At 43.5% G+C, this 15,672-nt stretch overlaps 1 long non-coding RNA gene across 1 annotated transcript in view; it reads left to right on the forward strand.

Annotated features, from left to right (window-relative positions):
* LOC115086124 overlaps positions 1 to 13,333 on the forward strand; it is a 61,694-nt gene extending 48,361 nt beyond the window's left edge. Inside the window, exon 3 of the long non-coding RNA XR_003855088.1 lies at positions 13,182 to 13,333. This is a non-coding gene — a long non-coding RNA (uncharacterized LOC115086124). The remainder of the gene's footprint in view (positions 1 to 13,181) is intronic.
* Positions 13,334 to 15,672: the final 2,339 nt, after the last annotated feature.

Here is a 15,672-nt window from a genome sequence, read left to right on the forward strand (position 1 = left end):
CATTCACTCACACACACACATGCAGACCAGGCAGTCAAGGGCCACATGTCATTCCTCCTCCACTGCTGCTGCCAACCTGTACCTTCTTCGTCAGGGAGATCAGCCATTCTGCAGCTCCTCTTCATGTGCTGGCCCCATGGTATTCAACATTCGTGGTGCTAGCACTTCCTGTATTCTCATCTCATGCATCCTGTATTCTCATCTCATGATGAGAATACAGGAAGTGCTAGCACCACGAATGTTGAATACCATGGGGACAGCACATGAAGAGGAGTTGTCAGACAGGCATCCTCTTCTACTGCTGCCTCCTGCTTCTTTTGCCACCGGATGGGCCATTTGGTCTTTATCTGCCATCTTTATTATGTTACCATGTTACTATAAGTAACTACTCCGCATCATGCCCCTATAGCTCCCACTACCAATCCAGCTAACTACTTATCAGGCTAAGTTGCTGTTATAGAAAAGGGGGGCCTTGAAAGGCCTTAGCCCTCTGTTATGCGCACGCAGGCTTTGGCTAGATGTAGCAAGAGATGCCATGAGCAGCTGCTGCGCGAGAATAGGAGATGTGTGCCCTTGGACCTCAGTGAACCCAGAGAGGAGCTCCGATTCACATCCCTATTAAATATTGACTTCTGTATGTATATTCATATCTATCTGTGTATTTCTCTTACTGTAACCCTGGTTCATGAAATAAAAGCTGTACTGTGTTACCTTGGTGTGTTCATCAACTTACAGATAAAAGGGGTTGGATGTACAGGTCTGGTGTCACCGGGCGTGCAAACCATGCAATGCAGAGGGTGGCAAACCCAGTGGGGCGGTGTCGGGAGCAGAGAGAGGCCCGTGTTGCCGCTGGTGGACCCGATCCCACCGGCGGCGGAAGAAATGGAGGCCCATGGTGCCGCTGGTGGGATCGGGTCCACTGGTGGCAGAAGAAGCAGGAGTCCTGTGGTACTGCTGGTGGATCCAATCCCACTGGCAATGGAAAAGCAGGAGGCTCGTGGTGCCACCAGTGGACCTGATCTCACCAGCAGCAGAAAAGCAGGAGGCCCATGGTGCCAACGGTGAAACTAATCCTATTGGCAGCAGAAAAGCAGGAGGCCCGTAGTGCTGCCGGTGGACCACCAGGGCTTTTGGCAAGTCTTGGGGGACCCTCATGACCCCCACAAGACTTGCCAAAAGTCCAGCGGGGGTCCGGGAGCGACCTCCTGCACTCGGACCGTTGGCTGCCAGTATTCAAAATGGCGCCGATAGCCTTTGCCCTTACTATATCACAGGGGCTATCGGTGCCATTGGTCAGCCCCTATCACATGGTAGGAGCACAAGATGGCGCCGGCCAATCAGACATTGCTCATGGACATTGCTCATGGCATCTCTTGCTACATCTAGCCAAAGCCTGCGTGCGCATAACAGAGGGCTAAGGCCTCTCAAGGCCCCCCTTTTCTATAACAGCAACTTAGCCTGATAAGTAGTTAGCTGGATTGGTAGTGGGAGCTATAGGGGCATGATGCGGAGTAGTTACTTATAGTAACATGGTAACATAATAAAGATGGCAGATAAAGACCAAATGGTCCATCCAGTCTGCCCAGAAAGCTGATCATGGTAGAAACCGCTGTTCCATGTAGGTTATCCTGCCTCTATCCTGTTAAAGATAACTGCAACTCTGTACAGTTGAGGTTACCCCCCATGCTCCCCTTTTTTCATTTCCAACATCTAGCATTTAGCGATCCGCAGAATCTATCCCATTCCCTTTTGAAATCATTTACCGATTTTGTCCTTACCACCTCTTCTTGGACAGTATCTCAGGCATCCACCTCCTTTTCCATAAAAAAATATTTCCTGATGTTGGTTCTGAGTCATCCCCCGGTAGTTTCATTTCATGACTCCTAAAGTTCTACTGTTTCCTTTCCAACAGAAAAGGTTTGAAGTTTGTGCATCATTAATACCTTTTAAGTATCTGAAGGTCTGTATCATATCTCCTCTGCACCTTCTCTCCTCTCCTCTAGGGTATATATACCCCAGATCCTTCAGCCTCTCCTCATAAATCTTCTTATACAGACCCCACAACATTTTGGTCTCCTTTCTCTCGACCTCTTCCATCCTTTCTCCATCTTTTTTGAGATACAGTCTCCAGAACTGAATAAGGTACTCCAGGTGAGGCCTCATCAATGACTTGTACAAGGGCATTATACCTCTCTCTATGCAGCCCAGCATCCTTGCTTTGCTGCCTTCAGATCACCAGACACTATTACCCCAAGGTGCCTCTCCTGGTCCGTGTAAATCAGTCTTTTGCCCCCCTCCCCCCATCACATACAGCTCTTTTGGATTACCGCACAACAGATGCATGGCTGCACTTTTTGGCATTGAATCACAGCTGCCAAGTCTTCAGCTACTCTTCAAGCTTTCTTAAATCACTTTTCATTCTCTGCTACTATCCTGGTTGCAATATTGAATCATACCATCTGATGATCACTTGTGCAGACGTGAGCCCCTACCCGGACATAAGAGACACTATCCCCATTTGTGAGCAATAAGTAGATTGTCACTCCCTCTCATTGGGTTCCAGTACCATTTGTTGGAGCATTCACTATATCTCTACTTCTTGCAGATTCTGCAGTAGGGATATTCCAAACTACATCTGCAGATTAAAATCTCCATCGAGCAATACTTCTCTTTTCTTTCCCATCTTTTGGATGTCTTCAACCAGATCTCTGTTCAGTTCTTCTGTTTGAGTCAGAGGCCTGTAGACCACAACAGTGTAACATAAGATATGCCATACTGGTTCAGACCAAGGGTCCATCAAGCCCAGTATCCTGTTTCCAATAGTAGCAAATTCAAGTCACAAGTATCCAAACATTAAATAAATCACAAGCTTCTATTGCATTAATTACCGTAATAGCAGTTTATGGATTTTTCCTCTAGGAAAGTATCCAAACTTTTTAAAACAGAGTTACACTAACTGCTGTAATCACATCCTCTGGCAATGAATTCCAGAGCTTAGCTATGTGCTGAATGAAAAATAATTTTCTTTGATTTGTTTTAATTTCATGGAGTGCCCTCTGGTCTGAGAGAGTAAATAATCGATTTACATTAACTTGTTCAAGTCCTTTCATGATTTTGTAGACTTTTTCATATACCTCCTCATTCGTCTCTTCTCCAAACTGAACAGCCCTAACTTCTTTAGCCTTTCCTCATAGAGCAACCATTCCATGCCCCTTATCATTTTGGTCGCCCTTCTCTGCACTTTCTCCGGTGCAGCTATATCCTTTTTGAGATGTGGTGACCAGAACTGCACAGAATATTAAAGATTTGGTCTCACCATGTAGCTTTATAGAAACATTATGACATCCATCCTTTTACTTGCCATTCCCTTCCTAATAATTCCCAACATTCTGTTTGCTTTTTTGACTGCTGCAGCACACTGAGCCAACGATTTCAATGTATTATTCACTGTGATGCCTAGATCTTTTTCCTGGGTGGTAGCTCCTAATATGGAACCTAACATCGTGTAACTACTGCAAGGGTTATTTTTCCCTCTATGCTTCACTTTGCACTTGTCCACGTTAAATTTCATCTACCATTTGGAAGCCCAATCTTTCAGTCTCGCAAGGATCTCCTGCAGTTCATCACAATCCGCTTGAGATTTAACTACTCTGCATAATTTTGTGTCATCCACAAATTTGATCACCTCACTCATCATACCCCTTTCCAGATCATTTATAAATATTTTAAAAAGCTTCAGTCCAAGTACACTCCACTCCCTGAGGCACTCCACTGTTTATCTTTTTCCACTGTGAAAACTGACCATTAATCCTTCTCTCTGTTTCCTGTCTTTTAACCAATTTGCAATCTACAAAAGGAAATCACCTCCTATCCCATGACCTTTTTAGTTTTCTTAGAAGCCTGTCATGCTGGACTTTGTTAAACGCCTTCTGAAAATAAATGGAACACCATCTTCTTTTTTTAAGACAGCCCATAATGTTGCATGTCCCGGCCACGGCAGGCCCGCAACTGGCCCTACTCACCCCCGGTGCTGGGTCCCGGACTTAGCCCTTCTCCTCTAGCAGCGGTATGCAGCCACCTACGCACCCATGCTCCTACCACTTCCCCAGGTTCCTCCGGCTGCTCCACAGCCTCCTCCAGTCCCAGTCAGGTCTCCCCACGTGTGCGGAGGGGAGACGCCGCCACCACGTAATTCCAGTCATTGCCTTAGGTGCGCGCGTGTCTTCCCCAACTTTAAAGAGGCCGCGGTGTGAAGCCTTCCCGTGGCCCCAGATGATGATGTCACTGGGCCCTGCTATTTAAGGCAGGCCCCACTATTTGGTCTTCGCCTTGGCAACAGGTCTCCACGTTTGTCATGTGCTTAGTTGCTACTCCTTTATTCCTGTTCCTGCTCCTGTGCTTGTTCGTTCTAGTCCTGCATTCCTGTTTCCAGTTCCTGAGTTCTAGTGCCTGTTCCACGTTCCTGACCATGCTTTGGACGGATTCTTGGCTTTGACCCTCGCTTGCCTCTGGCTACGCTTTGGACGGATTCTTGGCTCTGACCTTTGCTCACTCCTGACCTCGTCTTCAGCCACCTGTCTTGACTCCAGCTTGAACCTGACTTTGCCTCCAGTTGATTACTTGGACTACTTACCTCACCTACTTACAAGCTCGGACTTAACTTGTTCCTGTTCTTAAGCCTGCCTCAGCCTGTCTGGGCTTCTGGATCCAGGCCCTGTCTTGAACTCAACACCTTTGGACCCTGTGCCTCTGTTGCTTCCTGGCTCCCTGCCTCGAACATCTTCCTTGGGATTAATTACATGGAAGCCTGCCTAAGACCAGCTGACCCTGCAACCCAAGGGTTCAACCTGCGGAGAACGATGGCTGGTATTGGCGAAGCTCCAGTTGGCCTTAGCTTCCTGGTCTTCTCCGCCTCCCGATGGTGGGGACCCATGGGGTTTCCCCATGGGTAGCGTCAACTCCACCTCGGGCCAAGGGTCCACTTCCACAACACATAATGCTTCTTCCTTACCTCATGTCCCTTGCAATTCAGTTGCTTGGATATTGTTCTTGACATAAAGAGCTACTTTTCCCCCTTTTTTTGCCCTCCCTGTCCTTCCTTAACAAGTTATAGCCTGGGATAGCTGTATCCCAATCATGAGACTCATTGAACTGTCTTTGTAATAGCAACAAATGTCCAAGTCTGCCTCCACCTTAAGGCCTGCAGGTCTAGAATTTTGTTATCTAGACTACGAGTATTAATAGTCATAGCTTTCCAATTTTTCTCCCTGGTTTGCTGCTCTTCCTAGTCATCGTTTCTGCTCATTTGCTTAAGCATGGAATATTGAGTTAAGAACATAACAACATAAGAACATAAGACCATGCCATTCTGGGTCAGACCAAGGGTCCATCAAGCCCAGCATCCTGTTTCCAACAGTGGCCAATCCAGGCCATAAGAACCTGGCAAGTACCCAAAAACTAAGTCTATTCCATGTTACCGTTGCTAGTAATAGCGGTGGTTATTATCTAAGTCAACTTAATTAATAGCAGGTAATGGACTTCTCCTCCAAGAACTTATCCAATCCATTTTTAAACACAGCTATACTAACTGCACTAACCACATCTTCTGGCAACAAATTCCAGAGTTTAATTGCGCATTGAGTGAAAAAGAACTTTCTCTGATTAGTTTTAAATGTGCCACATGCTAACTTCATGGAGTGTCCCCTAGTCTTTCTATTATCCGAAAGAGTAAAAAACCAATTCACATCTACCCATTGATTGAGTTGATTGATTCTATTATTTTCTCCTCTTACTTCTTGTATTGCTTGGGGGGGTGACATTCCAATTTTGTTGGCCACTTTTTGCCACCCCCATCTTCTAGTTTAAATGTGTGATACTGTTTGACTGGAATTACTTGCTTAGGATCTTCTTTTCTGCCATTGACGATTGTAAGTTATCCGATAACTGCCAACATTTGGACATAGCTGGTTAAGTTAACCAGATAATTTAGACCTGCTCAATAGCAGAACTAATGTTAGACAAAAAAGATTTATCCGGTTAACTAGCAACTTATCTGGGCATATTCGGCGGCATAGTTGTGCCGCTGAATATTCCATGTGAATTGGCCAGTTGTTTTGAATATCTACTTCTATATAATATCATATACTATACAAGTCATTTTGTAGCTGCTTTTTTTTTTCCCTAGCCAAAATATTAACATGTATTGCTGCACTGGGACTGGGAATATGCAATGTTTTCTTTCATTCCCTTTCAATATTTACATTTCCAAACAAGCAAGAACAGTATGCACTAGTTGAAGGACGCATGCATTTCATTTTGTCCTGGCTTATTCCTGCTGCATATACTCACTGTCGTTCACTGTGCCCAGCTTTGTTAGGATTTTCCCTATGATTTATGAGGTTCGATTCCTGTAGAACAGTTTTTCCCAACCCTCTCCTGGAAGCACGCCTAGCCAATCGGGTTTTCAGGATTGTCACAATTTATAGGCATTAAGAAAAATTTGCAATGTATGCAAATCTATCTCATGTATAATCATAATGGATATCCTGAAAACTAGACCAGTTGCGAAACATTGCTGTAGAAAGTGTTCTCTGTCTTTAGGTCAGAAGTTAAAAAATAGATATTATAAGGCAAAACAAAAGTTCCGCATTGAAAAAATGAGACTCATCAGAGAATGCCCAGAAGCCCTTTTAGTGACAATGTTCCATGCTTTATAACTTTGGTTGGAAGATCAAGAGTATAACTGCTTAGTAATCCATCAACCAAATGCCTGTTTAAATAAGGCATTTTTCAGGACTCTTTTAAAATCTTTTATATTGGAGATGTCATGTATAGAGTCTGGTAGAGAGTTCCAAAGTTTTGGCACTGCAGTGGAAAAAGCTCCAATTCTGGTAATGTTCAATCTCGCCATTTTTGGAGTGGGGATTTCCAGTGAGTTCTTGTTAGATGACTTTTGCTGTCTTGTTGGTTTGTAGATCTGAAGAACAGTGCTTAACCAGATGGATGCATCATCGTGTAAAAGTTTAAATATAAGCATTAATACCTTGTAATAAATAAGGTATGCAATGGGAAGCCAAAAGAAAGAAATCAGGGCCAGGTTGATGTGATCTCTAGAGTGGGTACCAGCGCAGTTCAGGATTATTTGTACTGGATGGATTGTGCAAGCAGGAAGACCAAGATATAAAGAGTTGCAATAGTCCAGATTATTTAATATTAATGGCTGCAAAACTAAATGGAAATTGTGGGTTTCAAGAAGGAGCTTTAAACATTTTAGAAGGTACAGCTTATAGAAGGATAATTTAACAGTAGTAGAGCTATGACACTGCATGGAGAGGTTTGAATCAATCAAAGTGGCTAGGTTTCTTGCTTTATGGGCGATTGGGATGCAGTGTCCTTGGAAATTAGAGGTGGTGGGGTCATCATAGGAAGGGGATTTGATGCTGGAAAGAAACATGATTTCAGTTTTGGTAACACTGGGCCTGATATTGAAAGCATGTTTAGTGCTAGATAGCCAATAAGTAGGATTTATCCAGCTAAGTGGTGGCTGCTGTTCAGCAGCCACTACTTAGTCAGATAAATCACTTATCCGGCTAAGTAGTAACCATATAGTCAATCAGTGGGGAATTAGTGGATCAGAGAGGCACTACTTATCCAGTTATCTTAACCAGATAACTGCCTATATTCAGCCTTATCTGGTTAAGATAACTGAATAAGTTAGACCTGCTCAATAGCTGGTCTAAAGTTATCTGGAAGTAAATCATCTGGATAACTATATTTTATCCAGTTATATTCAGCAGCATAACCATGCAGATGAATATCCCTTCTAAGTTATCCGGATAAGTAATATCCGGATAACTTAGATAACTAGATATCTTTGAATATTGGGCCACTAAGTTTTAAACTGTTGTGAGATAGCCATTGTTTAACTGAGTTTATGTAAAGTGAGACCAGAGCAAGTGTATCAAATCAAGAGGATTTATTTGGAACAAAGAACTGAATATTGTCAGCGTAAATTTGGTAATTTACACCTAAACATGACAGAAACTGACAGAGAGGGGATAGGTAAATATTGAAAAGGGTGGCGGAGAGGGCAGAACCTTGTGGGATGCCAGAGGACACTGCATTCAAATTTGAGTATTGTGAACCAAATTTCATTTGCTGAGTTCTCTTTGTTAAATATGATGAAAACCAGCTATAGACTGCTCCTGTAATCCCAATAGATTGCAGATGTATGAGAAGGATCCTGTAGTCAAGGATGTCAAATGCAGTTATGTGTTGCGTTGGAGGAGGATCCTTGGCCCGAGGTGGGGTTGACGCTACCCGTAGGGCAAACCCTATGGGTCCCCACCATTGAGAGGTGGAGCTGACTAGGAGATGGAAGCAGACCGGAGCTTCGCCAATACCAGCCCTCGTTCCCCACAGGTTGAGCCCTTGGGTGCCAGGGCCAGCTGGTCTTAGGCGGGCCTCCATCAGACGACTCCCAGTTGAAGAAGTGGTAGGTAGCCAGGGACCAGCAGAGGTATCAGAGGACTGAAGCAGGTCCAGACGAGGCAGGGATCCAGATACCCAGGCGCCAGGGACAGCCAGGAGCAGGAACAGGCATCACCCAGGTAGAAGAAGGCTGGAGCCTGAGAAGGCCAAGTCCAGGAAAATACCGAAGGTGTGGTCAAGAACATGCTGGCGTCAGGGCAGGCAGCTGAGCTAGGCAAGGTACGGGGTTCAACAGAGCAAGGGTCAAAGCTGGGAGTCAGTCCAAAGCGTAGTCCAAAATGTAGCAAAGGTAAAAGTCGGGGATCAGTCCTAAGCATGGTCCAGATGTAGCAAGGGTCAAAGCCAGAAGTCAGTCCCGAGAGTGGTCCAAAACATAGCAAGGGTCAAAGCCAGAGATCAGTCCTGAGCGTGGTCTAAAACATAGCAAGGGTCAAAGCCAGAGATCAATCCAAGCAGGGCTAGGAAGGGACCGGGAATGAAGTCAGGAACAAGGACCAGGAACGAAGGCAGGAACAAGTAACGAGCACACGACAAGCATGGAGACCTGTTGCCAAGGCAAGGAACTAGTGGCGGGCCCTTCCTTAAGTAGTAGGGCTCGGTGATGTCATCATCTGGGGCTGCGGGCAGTTTTCCGCCACGGCCCCTTTAAAGGTTGGCAAGGCGTGCACACGCGCCTATAGGGCAGAAGGACACTAGACAGCTGCGTCTCCCGGCGGCACACATGGGGAGACCTGCCGGGAGCTGGGGAAGTCCGCAGTCCATTGCCTCCTCGGCATGGCTGAGGAGGCAATGGAGGCTCGGGAGTGTAGGCGGCTGCCCACAACCATGAGAGAGGACAAGCCAGGTCCGGGAGCTGGGCGCCGGAGGTGAACAGGCCCAATCGCAGGCCTGCCTTGGACGGGACACACAATACTATGTCGAGTAGTACAAGAATGTAATTAGTATTGGAGTCAAACTCACGAAAGATGGTATTGAAGGAAAAAAGCAACAGAGTTCCTGTGCTGAACCCTTGTCTTAATCCATGTTGTTTATCCAGGATGTTATTATTGTTAATGAAATCAGTTAGCTGATGTAAAACTACAGATTCAATCATTTTTGCAAGAAAACTGAGGAACGAAATGGGATGAAAATCAGCAAAATCTAGTGGTTCAATATGGGATTTTTTTTTTTTTGGAATAGGTATCACTGAAGTAGGAAGTGATCCTGATGAAAGAGATTTATAATTTTAGCAATGTATGTGGACAATTCATCCTTAGAGAGTTTTCCTAACAATGCTAACTCTGTTAACTTCTACCAAAAATAAGGACCTGTAGGTAACTGTATTTTCAGAGGTATGATAGACCAGTAGCAAATTGGAAGTGATTAATTATGTGACCTCCATCTGACTTCTCCTTCTCCTACAGTAGTCCTCCCAGTCAGTCTGAGCACTCCTCCTACATTCTGATAATGCGTACATTTCTCTAGAGCAACCAGGGTTGATGTTAGTCAAGGGTGGGGTAGGGAGCAGGCTCTGCTTCTCCTGCCTGCCCCAATTCCTGGTAAGCTGTGCCTGTTTTGCAGCCAGCAATGGTGTCTGGCAGAAGGGTGCAACTGCTGCTTGAACCATTCGCCATCATGTTGGCTCCTGCTTATTCTGTGCAGGAACACATTCATCCCATGAACCATAGAGGCACCCACTTCTTCCCAGTACCTGCCATGTACTTTGTGCCACCAGGTTTTCAGGATGGAAGTTGGCTGAGCCAGCACCAGAGCCACAGAACAGAGAATGATTCCTTTGGAGAGAATGAGAAGAGCCAAGCTTAAAGATAAAGGTGGGGCTGTCTTGAAGCTGAAGCAGGCGAATTCATACAGACACCTGGGGATGGGAGGGGGAGTCACAGGTGTGACAACCTGTCCTTCAAAGCCAGCTCTCTAATTGAACTTAAACAGATTTGGGGTAGATATAGAGGGCAGTGGAAAGAACAGGGTTGAGTGGCTGGGTAAATGACATGGGGGAGAGGAGCTGGTGTTGGTCTAAGAATGTGAATTTATATGCTCATCTACCCAAAGTGGAAGAGTCAGAGATGAAGACAGTTAGGCAGACTGAATGGGCCCAGTGATCCTTCTCTAGCCCCATCTAATATGTTACTATGGAACTGGGGATTGTAGGGAAAAAGGGCTGGAAATCAGGGGGTGGCAGGACATGAGGGGGGAAGCTTAAGAACTAGGAATGAGAGTGGGGAAGGCTCAAGGATAGAGAGAGGGAGAATCAAGAGCTGGAGGTGTGGGGTGAGGGAAGCTTAAGGGGGAGTAGAAAGAGAACCTGAGATGGGGGAAGGATTTGGAGAAAGATGATTTGGGTTAGAGGAGAGTAACATGGTGGGAATAGAATATCCTTGGTTGAGGTGGGGAGCCTACTCCTTTGTTTTTGCCCAGGAGCCCATCAGGTTTCACATGATCCTTAGAGAAACCATTAATATTATATAAATACGCCCAGTGTAGCTGCTTTGCATATGCCTAATACAGAAGCATATCTCTTTTCAGTTAGTGGAGTGAACTTTGAGAAAACCTGTAGTAGTCTTATGGCTTTTTCTTAAAATAAGACTTAGAACCCCGTGCACTACACATATTTTCTATAGAAACAAATGGCCCCTGAGGAGCCTATGTACTAAGCCATGTTAACCAGAGCTTTTAGAGGAAAAATTTCAAAGCCTGAGTAAATAGCTACTTATGCATATAAATTGACTGGCTTAAAATTATCCTCCCTCAATATGGTTTATTCATTTATTTATTTTATTTAAAATCTTTTCTATACCGTCATTAAGCTAGATACCATCACAGTGGTTTACAATGAGGCACATAAATTAATATTGCTAACTGTATTAAATTATATCAACTAAACTGGTGCCATTAAGTTACGATAACATAGTTTCGTAAAAAAATACTAATTGGTGGGTGTGATAAATCATTTCCATTCCTAACTGTATCAGCTTTCTAAATAGATTAATAATTGTATCTTAGCCTTTGGTGGTGAGCGAAAATAAAAAATACACACATATTGATTAAGGTGATGTGTGTGGGTGTTCTACTGACTGTTGTGAATGGGGGTTGTTTTTGTGTGCCCTTGGGCCTCAGCCCGACCCCAGACGGATCCAGGACCGAACCAAGGGTTGACAGCGTGTTCCAGCATGGCTGACTGTCTTACCCTCTGCCAGGCCTGCAAGCTCCCAAGGCCAACAACATGATGATGTTGGAATGTGAATGGTCCTCCGACTATTCCGAGCCCTTTCGGACCTGCCGCTTGGATCGGCAGGGAGCAGCAGGCCTGGCCTGAGGATGAGGGCAGACGGGCCTTGACATGAAGACATAACACCAAGGTCGATGCTACGGCATCGCAGACGAAGACATGACACCAAAGCTGTCCCCTAGTCTTTCTATTATCTGAAAGAGTAAATAACCGATTCACATCTACCTGTTCTAGACCGCTCATGATTTTAAACACTTTTATCATATCCCCCCTCAGCCATCTCTTCTCCAAGCTGAAATGTCCTAACCTCTTTAGGCTTTGCAAGTCCTTATATTTTCTCGCAGTTAAGTAGCATGACCTGCAGTAGAATCATATACAAAAGTGATTTTTTCCTATCTTGGCTAAAATATCCATGGTACTATCTTGCTGACCTTGAAGTAAATGAAGAACCTTGGGAGTCCAAGTCAGTATCTTGAATGTCTCCTGGCTCATACTGGAACTACTTATACCAACTTCCTTATTCAGTTTATTGCCACCGCATTGAATAAACCAATTTTCATATATTTTTACAGATCAAATCTTGGAAAGCTGCCAGGGCCAAAAAGACAACTCTCATCTTGAGGGCATTCATGTACAGGGATTTGTTTTTCTGAAACTAAAGTCTCTGAGTGGAATGGTGCAAAAGGCTGACTCCTCACCCATGATGCTAGCATCTGTGGTGAACTGTATCCATTGAGGATAATTTATACCCCTTTCCTATTCCAGATTTGATTCACCAGACCAAAGAATTTTTGACTTCTTGGCTGAGGATCAATTCAATCTAAAAGTCTAATCTAGAAGGTATCAACCTACATATGAACCAGTACTTCAGGACTTTCATTTGAAACCTGATCCCATGAATGACCTCTATACATATTTTGACAGAGACCAGTTCCAGGTTGGTGATATGCTGAAGCTCTGACAGAATCAAGGAGACTTTTACATCTGTCTACTTGATCAGTCCCAAGCTGGTTCAGATCGAAAGATCCTGAGAAGAGTCCAGTGAGTTCTTGTATCATTTGTTACTGACCCAACTGGATAACTCAGCCAACCTAGACACATTCCTTTCTTCCTCACCTATTAACCCCACTCTTATTTGTACAAATAGTTTATATGTAAAAACGTTTGCTGTATGTCAGAATTTTTTATATGTAATAACAATTTTATATGCAATCAACTAACACTCAAATCCCAAAAACCAAAACCCTACTGCACAACAATTTGCTAGGATGATGTTTAGCTAACCTTGTTTCACGATGCTGTAAACCGTTCTGATGGCGAAACCGAATGATGAAATACAAACATGTTAAATAAATAAAAATAAACAAAATACTCATACTTTTAAAACCAGTAAGACACTGTTGAAAGCTTCACAGCATATCAGATATAAAGTCAATCATCTCATGACAATATTTTCCAATTACAGGAAGAAGACAAATAGGTCTTGTTTCCTGAGCTTGACTGTCAGCGTTACCAAGGCCTTGATGAATAATCTAGCAGCTGAGACAAGACCAAAGAGGAGAGCACTGAACTATTAACTGTTTTCCCAAGACAAATCTAGTGACTCTGGGTTTAACAGATGTTCAGGTAAGCATCCTGCAGCTCTGACAAACATAAAAAGTCCCTTAGTCTGACTTTCTGAATCACAAGAACATGGGAAGTCCATTGAAAAGTATTGGGCCTTAACTTAACTGTTTTACCTCCAGTTCCAGTATAGAACAGACCAGATAGCTTTGGTAGCAGAAAGTAATTTCTTGTCTCTCTTCCTGTGGAACAAGTATGTAAAGCCTTTGGCTATATTATTTTTCTGTAAACTGATTAGATGTTCCAAATGATAATCGGTATATAAAAAATTCTAAATAAATAAATACATATAGTAGCACACATAATCTATAGTTGGCTCAGAGTTCGCTAATGTTGAGGTTCTCATTTCCTCCTTAAGAGTTTCTCATGTTCATGAAAAAGCTCATGGAAAATCCATAAACTCTATTAGATAGAACCTTTGAATGATGTCCAGGACAATACATCCCAGATGGATTTCTTCCAGGCCATGAAGAAACCCTGAAGACTTCCCACTACTTGTTGAAGCAGTATGTTCTGCAAATTTGTGCCTTTCTGTGGTCCACTGAATCTTACTTAAGGACTGCCATCTGAGAAGGATTTGGGGTAACTGGACTGGGAATTTTTGAGGAAGCAAAGGTTATGCTTCCTATATTCTCTGCAAGGGGGAATGAAAGGGAGGTTGCTTGGAAAGAGATTGACTCTAGAAAAGAAGTGCTCCTTTCAGCTACCTTCTTTGATCTGCTTTTCAAATTGGCTATCGGCAAATGGCTCTTTGAAGAGCATCCACAGACCAGCTCTTAAGCCACACTCCTCTCCTGGTTCCATGCTACAGATCATAACCATGGAAAAAAGGAAGAAAAAACCATAGCTGCAGCTACCAGAAAGAAATGGGACTAGATTACCTATGCATGCAACTGGCAGTCTACCAGACATTTAGTCTTAGATATGTATGTCCAGTATAGGCAATAAATCAAGATGGCTACAAGATGCTAGAAACCCCTTTTCTCCGTGGGAAGGTTATTTATCTTTTCAATCCCTCTGGTATCGCATCAGGAGGATATCCTGTTTGCCAGAGGGGAAAAAAGGTGAAATGTGCAGAAGCAGACATCCTGCTGGTGTAGGATAAGGCATCATTTTTATGCCAAAGCACATTTTAAAAGGTACATTGAGAACCTGGAAAAAAATGTTAAGCATTTCAGGGAAAACATCTAAACGTCTCCCAAAATAGCTGAGGATCTTCATTTGGCAAAACTTATGCATACATAAGTAATTTTAATCGTTTATGTAAACTGCTGAATGTTAATATAAAAAATATTTCCTTTATTTTTAATAATAGACCATAAATGGGTATTTGTCATAATGTAGAAATTAAAAAAATATATATATATATATAAAAAGTACAATAAGAGAAACATTCTTTGTGTTTACCTCAGACTGAACATTTTTCAAAGATGTGCACAAATCAGCAGTCAAAAAATTGTGTTCCTTCAAATCAACATGGCTAAAAGTCTGCACCTTATTAACAGTATATGGAACATTGCTAGAGAGAAAGGCATGCAACTATGGGCTGAAGATGACGAGATTAGAGAGAAGGAGAGAGAAAGGAATTAAAAAGAAAGTAATATGGACCAAATGAAAAAGAAGTAGTAAGTCAGAATGAAAGAAGGCTGACACTGGACATGAGCCGAGGCAAAATATAATTTTTGTCAAAACACCCAAATCTGGATCTAAGAAATTATATCTGTATATATTTTTTCTTGGGATGGAGAAGATGATAGAAGTGTTAAAGTGTAAATCACCCCCTTTTGGTTTCCCAGCATTGCCAGGCATGCTATTTAAATGTCATGCCTAAACCCTTCTTGCTCCTTTGCTAATTGTCGATGGCTTTGGGCAAGGAATAGGAATAGAGGAGTCTCTGCTGGCTCCATCGGGGGCATTTTCTCTCTTGCCTTCCTTCTGCCATTGGCTGGGCTGCTAGAGGAAACCAGGATTTCCTTTGTGTCCCCCACAGCCTCACAGAGAGCAAACAGACAGGAGATTAGGGGAACCGCAAGATCTAAAGGCGAACAACGTTGAAGGGAAATAAAACAGCGGTCGATAAGGAATGGAAGGAGAGAGCATGCGTGAGAAAGGGAATGGAGAAGGAAGAAAATAAGAGCAAAAAATGAGATAGGAATAGTGAAGCGAGGGAGGAAGATGGAGATTCAAAGATCTATCGATAAAAGGATTCATAGAGAGATGGAAAACTAAATTTCAGAGACTGGAAAATGAGATACATCATGTTCCTACTAAAAACGTTGGTCCTTGCTCACCCAGTGTGACGGGGGTCAGTACTCCCCTCCCCCCCCAACACA

The sequence above is a fragment of the Rhinatrema bivittatum genome, chromosome 2 (genome assembly GCF_901001135.1).
Source record: "Rhinatrema bivittatum chromosome 2, aRhiBiv1.1, whole genome shotgun sequence".
Classification (NCBI taxonomy): domain Eukaryota; kingdom Metazoa; phylum Chordata; class Amphibia; order Gymnophiona; family Rhinatrematidae; genus Rhinatrema; species Rhinatrema bivittatum.